The sequence below is a fragment of the Nannobrachium achirus genome (assembly GCF_963921795.1).
Source record: "Nannobrachium achirus genome assembly, chromosome: 5".
In the NCBI taxonomy this organism is placed as follows: Eukaryota; Metazoa; Chordata; class Actinopteri; order Myctophiformes; family Myctophidae; genus Nannobrachium; species Nannobrachium achirus.
The window spans coordinates 54,635,072-54,644,378 of record NC_137814.1 but is presented as its reverse complement, the minus strand read 5'-3'; positions in this window follow the sequence as shown (position 1 = coordinate 54,644,378).

Here is a 9,307-nt window from a genome sequence, read left to right as displayed (position 1 = left end):
TACAGGCTACAGTTCGCGGAAGTACCCTTTCTCTCCAGCAAGGTTATTTACACTCGAGCCCGTGGCTTGAAGGCAGAGGCCTTGAGAGAGGAGATAAGCTCGCTATTGCGCAAGGGCGCTATAGTGGAGCTATCTCGGGATCAGAGCCGTCTAGGTTTCTGGAGCCGTTATTTTCTGGTCCCCAAAAAGGGGGGGGGGCTACGTCCGATTATGGATTTACGTGCTCTGAACAAGCACTTGAAAAAATTCAAATTCAGGATGTTGACGTCAGAGGCTCTGATGAGATCAATGAGGCAGGGGGATTTCCACTGTTCAGTGGATCTAAAGGACGCTTATCAGCACGTCCTTATTTATCCCCCCCACAGGAAGTTCCTGCGGTTTGCCTTCGAGGGGCGCCTGTACGAATACACGGTCCTCCCTTTCGGCCTTTCCCTGAGCCCGCGGGTTTTCGTGAAAGTGACCGAAGCGGCCATAGCTCCACTGAGGCGACAGGGGGTCAGACTCGCAAACTACATAGACGATTGGATGATTTCAGCCGCCTCCTGCTCAGAAGCGGCGCGTCATACCAATCTGGTGTTATCACACCTGAAGTCTCTGGGTTTCAACGTCAATTTTGGCAAAAGCATGTTGACACCCTGTCAGCAGATTTCCTTCATAGGGATATCTCTGGACTCGGTGGAGATGTCTGCCCGCCTCTCACCAGAGAGGGTGGACAGATTTCTGGTTTGTCTCCGCTCCTTTCAGCTGAACCAGGTGGTCAGATACAAGGAGTGTATGAAGTTAGCAGGGCTGATGGCCTCAGCGGTGCAACTTCTGCGCTTGGGCAGGTTTCATATGAGACCTTTCCAGCGGTGGACACTGGCACTCAGGATTTCCTCCCGGCAGGGCTACAGGAAAGTGGTTGTCAGCCAGGTCTGCTTGGACGCTCTGGTTCCTTGGAGGGATCAGGCGTTGTTGACAACTGGAGTCTCCATGGGCGAGGTGGTGTCACGCAAGGTGATTACCACGGACGCCAGCCGCTCGGGGTGGGGTGCCACCCACGAGGGGCGTTCAGCCAGGGGTCTGTGGACTCCGGCTATGTTGGAGTTTCACATCAATTATCTGGAATTGATGGCGATCTACTTGGCGCTCAAGTACTTCGAACCGTTTCTCCAGGGTTGCCATGTCCTAGTCAGGACGGACAACACGGCGGCCATGTATTATCTCAACAAACAGGGCGGCCTATCCTCGCGCACGCTGGATCAGCTGGCTCGGGAGATGGCTCTATGGTGCGTGCCGCGTCTCAGGTCCATCAGGGCCTCCCATGTTCCGGGACTTCAGAACGGCGGCGCCGATCTGTTGTCCAGGGGGGAGCCTCGCTACGAGGAGTGGTCACTCCATCCGGCAGTAGTGAGGCAGATCTTCTCCAGGTTCGGGCAGCCTCGGATCGATCTCTTTGCCTCCCAGGAGAACTCGAAGTGTCCCCTTTACTTCTCAGTAAGGGGGCCTTCTCCCTTGGGGACGGATGCGTTCGCTTACGAGTGGCCGGTGGGCCTTCTCTACGCGTTTCCGCCCCTGCAGCTGATCCTTCCCACGTTGGAGAGGATCAGGTGTGCCAACCTGGAGGTTCTTCTGGTGGCACCATCCTGGGGAGTGTGGAGGTCCTTGATCACCCCACTGCTCTATCGGTCCCCTTGGCAGCTCCCATTGCACAGGGATCTGCTACGCCAGGCAGGGGACGAGATCTTCCATCCAGACCCGCGGGTCCTAGACCTGTGGGTTTGGCCCGTGAGAGGGAGAATCTGCTGGCAGCAGGCTTCTCACCAGCGGTTGTAGCTACTATTCAGAGTGCTAGAACCTCCTCTACTAGGGCTTTGTATGATGGAAAATGGAATGCCTTCTTGGACTGGTGTGAGCTTCAGGATCCTCCTGTGGTGGCTCACTTGGCTCCAGCCCAGAGGGTGTTGGATTTCTTGCAGAACCGCCTGGACCTGGGTCTGGCGTTTTCTACCTTGAGGGGTTATTTAGCGGCCTTGGATGCCTGTCACCTGGGGGTGGCAGGCAAAGGCTTGTCTAAAATCCCTGAGGTGGTCAAGTTCATGCATGGTGTCGACCATTTGAGACCTGTGACTAGAGTGTTGTTCCCTTCTTGGGATCTACAGGTGGTTCTTGTGGGCCTATGCAAGGCACCGTTTGAACCTATTGAGAGTTCCTCCTTGAAGCATTTGAGTTTCAAGACGGCTCTTTTGCTGGCTTTGTCTACGGCAAAGCGAGTGAGCGACCTTCATGCGCTCTCAGTGAGTCATGATTGTATGAGGTTTCTCAGTAATGACTCTAGGGTTCTTCTTAAACCTCATTTGGGTTTTGTTCCGAAGAACCGGGTGGTCCCGAAGGACCCTGTTGTTCTGACGGCTTTTCATCCTCCTCCGTTTGCTTCGGAGGAGGATAGGCGTCTTCATTGTCTATGTCCTGTTAGGGCCTTGAAGGCCTATTGTGACAGGACGGCGGACAGCAGGTCTACTTCTCAGCTTTTTGTTGTTCTGAATGCTCGGCAACGAAAAGCGGTGTCCACACCAACTTTGTCAAGTTGGATTGTGGACGCTATTAAGTTGGCTTACGCCCGTGCGGGGTCTGAAGTGCCGGTGGCATTTAAGGCCCATAGCACTAGGGGTGTGGTGACCTCTTGGGCTTTGTCCAAGGGGGTCTCCATTAATGAGATTTGTGCTGCGGCGAATTGGTCTTCGCCCTCCACATTTGCGACCTACTATCACTTGGACCTTGCGCTTTCTGCTTTGGCGCATTCGGTCCTGGGTGCTGCTGCCCCATCTACTGTGTAGTGGGACGGCTCTCTTCTCTCCCTTTCCTGGGACAGCGTGCCGCTGTTCCTGGGTGGCTTGGGGGGGACCCTGACTGTTTCCTTATCTTACTGTAGTATTATAAGGCAGACCTATGTCTGCTATTAGTGCATAAGGCAGATCTCGGTCTGTCAGGGTCTTTTTACTGTCTGGACACGCCCAGGCCCTGTGGGTCTGGGTCGGCCGGTTCCTGGGAGGGGTCACGTCGGTTGACGGTGACTCTTTCAGGTTGTGGTCTGGGTTCACGACAGTTCTGTCGGTGCATGGCTTCTCGGGGTGTTTATGAGTCCCTTAGGGGGACCCTGTCTGGAGGTTTGACAATAAACTATTAGGTTCCGAACGGAACCCTGTTTATTTAAAACCGGAGGACAGGGTCCCCCGATTTAAGCCCCTCGGTTCGCTTGTTGCGGGCAGAGGTGCGGCTTTAGAGGAAGCTATGCTGGCCCAGGGGGCTTTTATACACTCGGGGGGCGGTGCCCTCGTTTGTGATTGACAGCCCTCCCGACATTTTGTATTTGACGTTCGGGAGCTTATGAGTTTTACTCTGTTGCGCCACCAGATGGCGCTGTTATCCCTTAGGGGGACCCTGTCCTCCGGTTTTAAATAAACAGGGTTCCGTTCGGAACCTAATAGTTTTCACTAGTTTTGTCTTGTATGATGAAGCAGGGCTTTGCTTTACCAAAAGACGTACACATTTGAAACTTGGAGATACGAGGTTTCTGCCCGACAGTGACGATATTTTAGTGACTATGTATGTGAGATAATAGCCATTTTGGTTAGAACTGAGATACTAAATATTTTTTCAATAATTTAATATTATCAAATTATCTCGCGGCACCCCTGGACTGCCGTCACGGCACCCCAGGGTGCCCCGTCACCCACTTTGAAAACCCCTGCTGTGGAGAATGTGGACGTCTTTAGACAGGTTACGTACCGGTATGTGTTCCATATGCCAATGTTTCTCACCGTCTGGACCGATACCACTAAGGGTCCAAATGGACGCTAACGGGTCTATAACCAATAGGCCGCCTATTCACCAACATGCCCTGAAGAAGGCGGAGTTCTACAGACTGTATGCAGGGTTCCATTTGTAATATGAAGAATAACACAGAGGAGGCATTTTCTTAACCTGTATGACAAACAGCAGAAATACCTTGTGAGCTTATAGATAAGATCACAGGATTGACACCATCTCCGTATTTGGGAAAACATGGCCACATGTTGTCCAACTTAAACAACCAACCACAACGCGAGTCACACTTGCAAATCAATTCCGTCCTTGTCCCTTTTATGCCCATATGTGGAGATCCCTGATGTCATCAATATTAAGCCCATATCTGGGAATGCCCATATATGGACAATTGGACATATTATGTCAGTTTATGTCGTTTCAGCGCGACCTCGCCTCTCGTCCCTGGTCCCTGGTATATTATAGTAGTATAATATATTTATATTTATATTACGGTTGTTATTATTACTAGTATAGTATACTATAGCAGAATACCCCTGTGAGTGAAGACAGTGTAAAGGACCATTTTTCTATTGTTGCACTTGCTGCACTGTTCTTACACACCCGTCCTAGTGGTTGTGCAAATGGACCTTCCTCTTTTCAAAAATGGTGATATCAAACATATCAGACTCTCTCTAAATTTCCCAAAAGCCAATGCATGTATTTAACCCATTTAGAACGGGTACACATTATTGTGTATCATTATTCAACTACCGACCAGGTTGCAACCCAGTTGTAGGTCGCTAAATGATCTCGCCCTCCCTCCGTTATTTTATGCTTTAACTATTGAAAAATAGCAGATATACAAGCTCACAGCGTGGCACCGAGTGCCGCGCTGCGAGCTTGTAGATCTGCTATTTTTGAAAAATCGTGAAATTAGAATTTTGACCCGATTCTATGAGTGTCTTCTGAATCCTTCTAAGATTTTTTGAAAAACCTATGTTTCTATGTCAGCAATCTGGCCAGCCATCGTCAAAGAAAAGGTCGTTTTCACTTAACTGGAGCTCAGTTAGTCTGTTCTTGAGAGACTACTATGTCAGTGGTTCTCAAACCTTTTCATGTGAAGGACCCCCAAAATGATATTTATTTGGCCACGGACCCGCATCTCAAAATATTTAGTTCCAAGGACCACCCAGAAGCAAAATTTGAGTTACAAAATGTGTGCAAGATTTGCACACATTTTCACGACTTTTTCAAAAAATAACAGATCTACAAGCTCAGTCTGACCAGAAGCCGGGTTTAAATTAGAGAAAAGAGGTGTGGATCAAAATCTAACCCTAGCTGTTAGAAACCGCTAGTGAGTGAGGACTATACGCTTTGAATGGCGCTACAGTAAAGCTTACATCTCTCATGGGTCGAACAGTGAGCATCTGTTGTATAACTTGAGTTCTTAAAAAGCATTTTAATAATTTACATAATCATCATCTTGGGCCTGATTGCAAGTATTCACATGGGGCAATTCAAGCACACGGCCGGGGAAAGACAAAGTTGGTTTGTTGTGCGCGGCCAATTTGCACTTTGGAAGTTGTTTTAAATTGGGCATACAGCCCATCTCCTCCAGATCATTTTGAGAAAGTGTTTTATTTTGCGGTTCGTTGCATGTTTTATTCAGTAGGCGTAGACCTAAATTGAATTTGCCTGGGTAAGTTAATTGACCGGGCCACTATCAGAGTGGTGGGTATGCGTTGATTGACTGGGAAAGGTGTCGCTCTCTGCATTTCAATTGGAAACAATTAAAAACCAAACAAGTAACCGTGTAAACAAAAATTTGCACCGTCACCCATGTGTAACCGTTCATTGGCAACTCAACAACTCTACTTAGGTGCTGAAATGTAAACGACAAAATGCAACGGCCTGAAATGGAGTCGGTAAAGAACTAACATAATTTGAATAGCATTGCCAATTCATAGTCATAACATCCAGTATAATCGTCGCTGTCGGGTGGAAACCTCATATGTCCAAAACGGTTACTTTTCAAGAAAAAAATAAAATAAATCAGTGTTCCAATGGAGCCAATGTAATCAATATGTACAAGAATTGTGAAAATAGCTGACCTACAAGCTTACAGTGCATCACATCGAGATGCGTTGGGAGCTTGGCGGTCAGCTGTTTTTGCTACTTTTGCATTACACTCGTGTACGTACAACGAAGCAGGGCATTGATTTACAGGGGAAAGAAACATATACAGTAAACACAATGGAGATGCTAGGATTCCACCCGACAGTGACAATATGACACATGTTTGAGATAACTACCGATATAATGACAGCAATTTGTGACAATGATAAAATACAGGTTTTGACTCGATCGATTCGCTTTTGGAAGCACCAAGCCAAAGACAGTTCCAGATGGCTTTGTGTGAGCATGGAGCTACTTTATCTCCACCGTTTTAAGATAGGAGAAACTATGGTCTTTGTGATCAGACGGCTTAATTAATTCATGAGGTTTAGTATTTTTCTTTCAAAGAATAGCATCTCCCACCATGTTCAAAAAAAGAGGGAAAAAAAGAAGAATGCTTTGATAAGTTGGTGTATCTAATGTACTTTTCCCTTCGGGAGCTATTTCACAAATCCCTTTTGACAGCTGCAGTGCAATTGGAAATATTAATGACAAAAATGTCGACACAGACAAAATGCTTTTTAAAAGGAGCGGTGGTCTAGCTAGCCAAAAGCAGATAGCAGCAACAAGTCGTAATGGAACCCTTTGAAGTTCCAAGCTGTTGCTATGATTGCGGGGACCGGTCAGGAACGCAGAACAGTGTCAATGAATGGTCCCGCCGTAAAGCAACCAGGCCACTGAGAAGTGAGAACGGGATTAGGTTTAGTTGGCAGCCCAGTCGCTTTCAACTTCAATTACGGCGTTCAGAGATGTGTTTATTTGAAAGCTAATAGCAGTGGGATACCCTGTAGTACTTGCATTTCCTGGGAGGCTACGTGCTTGTTTTGGCTTAATTTTCATTTAGGTTTTTTTCCTTCCTGTTCAGTCAAGGCAACAGGATGCTATGTGTGCTCGATTCAAGCCTTATATGCCTCCAATATCCTAGTTTGCTGGATTGTTGATTTAATTTGACGTATTGGAGATTTAATTTGGCGCATTGATGTTTCAATCCAAAGCAGCCTCCCATTCAGGCTGTTTATTATCTGTTGGATTTGCACATGGCGCCTTGTTTTGGATTTCTGTTTTTTTATTTCTCTTGAGCCACACTCGAGACATTTTTTACAACACTTGAAAAGCAAATGCCCTTCAAATCCCTTTTAAACTTTAGCTGGAATGCCTCCTAGCAGTACTGACATTGAGACATATTGACATCATTGGAAATTCAAGACCTTCATGAATTTAAAATGTGTAGGCCTACGTCTCTATACTATATAGGTATAGGAGAGTACAATTATTGGGACATTATATAGCAAAGTAACAGTATTAAACTGAGAAATACAAACAAGTAAAATAATAACGGCACACTATGGATGTAGTCATTATTACATCCAATGCCGTTATTATTTAGTAATTAAGTTAAATAGTTGCCTCTGAGTAGAGTAGTAGCCTAAGTAAAAGAAGAGAAGTCAAAGTACTGAAAATTGGAAATACTCCAGTAAAGTCAAAAATCCTGGTGCTCACTTCGCATGGTATCAAACAGGACACACGGAACGGCTATGACGTTAGTCTTGTGTGACATGAGTCTCGTTCTACGAACATAGGGAGTAGGGGCAAGGCCAGAGGTAGGAGCTTTTAGCACAGCTCAAAAATACCTCAAAATTGTACTTAAGTAGCCTGACAGTACTTGAGCAAACACACTTAGTTACTTTACACCCCATTGGTCTGTACCCCTCTGCAGCGCTTTGTGGTTGAGAGGACAGTGCAGTGTCTGTGCCAGGCGGTGATGACGCACCCCAGGGACGTGCTGGTTCCCCTGATTCAGCCCGGGAAAAAGAGTTGGAGAGGCCCTCATTGCGCGCTATAGAGAGAGATCTCTCTCTATAGCGCTGCTGCTACTCAAAGATTTGCCATTTCAGATCATGACAAGTGACAAGCCAGTGGGCCAATTACCGTACATGAGTTATATTTCGTCGTTGTCGGGTGGTGGAAACCTTGTACGTCCAAAACCGTGTGTTTTGTATTTATCATTTTAAAAATGATTTAAACTAGTGAAAACAGCCGATCTACAAGCACACAACGCCTCGCACCGATGTGACGATTTACTTTGTTGGCCGCCCAGCCCCCAAAATGGAACAAAGGCCGACATTTTATTTTTAATTTTTTCCTGGACCGGCCGGGAATGAACCGGCCATTCCGGAGTTTTCCCGCTTTTCCCAATGGCCAGCATGTCCCTGACGCACCCGGTCGGGATGCTCTCATCGGTGCCTCTGTAGGAAAGCCTGTAGAACGTTGGGCCCCATGCCGGACTTCTTCAAACACCCAAGATCAAAGAGGCAATTGCTGTAGCCTATTCCCCACATGACAGGCATGCTGTGACGTGAAGGAGGTTTGAAGCCACCGGTTCGCTCTACAGAAGACCCGCTGGTGTTAGACGGGTTCCTGCAGCCTCCATCCTGTCCTCCATGTAGTCCAGTGGTTCCCTCAAAGTGGGGGCCTGGGGGACCCCCCACAGGCAGGAGGTCCTTGAGGGGGTTCCTTCCAGGGGGTCTCCAGCAAAATGTGTTGATATATATCAAAAGCATTTGAATAACCTTAAAGATGGGGTGCCATGATTTTCCCCCCTATAAAACATGATTATCTACTATTATGATTATACTAGGAGGAAGATTTTGTTTTCTCCAAAAAAGTGCACAGAAAGAGTTAAAATGATGTTTTTATGTGGCCACAGTTCACTGGTATGCGTGGTTGTCATGGTGGGTGGTGACCCAGCTGAAGTTAGCCACACCCACGTATGTTGGGTGAATGGTAATTAGGGGAGGGGTTGATTCTGTGATGTAATAAGTATCTGTGTTTTTGGACCGGCACGTTTGACCCCACAAGGTGGCAGCCTACAGCTAAAACCCAAATAGAAAGGAAATACATAATTGCTCATATCAACCACACAAGGGGGTCTAATGAAGTACTGTCAACCTCCTAGACACATGAAAACCAGAAAAAGTACAAAACTATGGCACCGCCTCTTTAACCCTCTAAGGCCCACGGTTGTAATATTACAACGTTTGTATTTTATCCAAAAAAAGGTTTAAATCATTTTATTTTAGCTCCCCCTACCACCTAAACACCACCATTGGATTCTATTGTTTAGTATTACAATGCCATTGGCCACAATATTTGCATATAAATACCCCCCACAGGGGCTGACATTCACACCCGCCACACCCGCTGAAATTCCAGAGTTTTGACGAACAACATCTCACTTTTTCATGGAAGCTATACCTCACAAAAACATAAGTAAAATGCCTGTACTATTTTTTTTGGTGATCATTAGAATGTCTAGAACATGTACATATGTTATTATTGTGAAAAA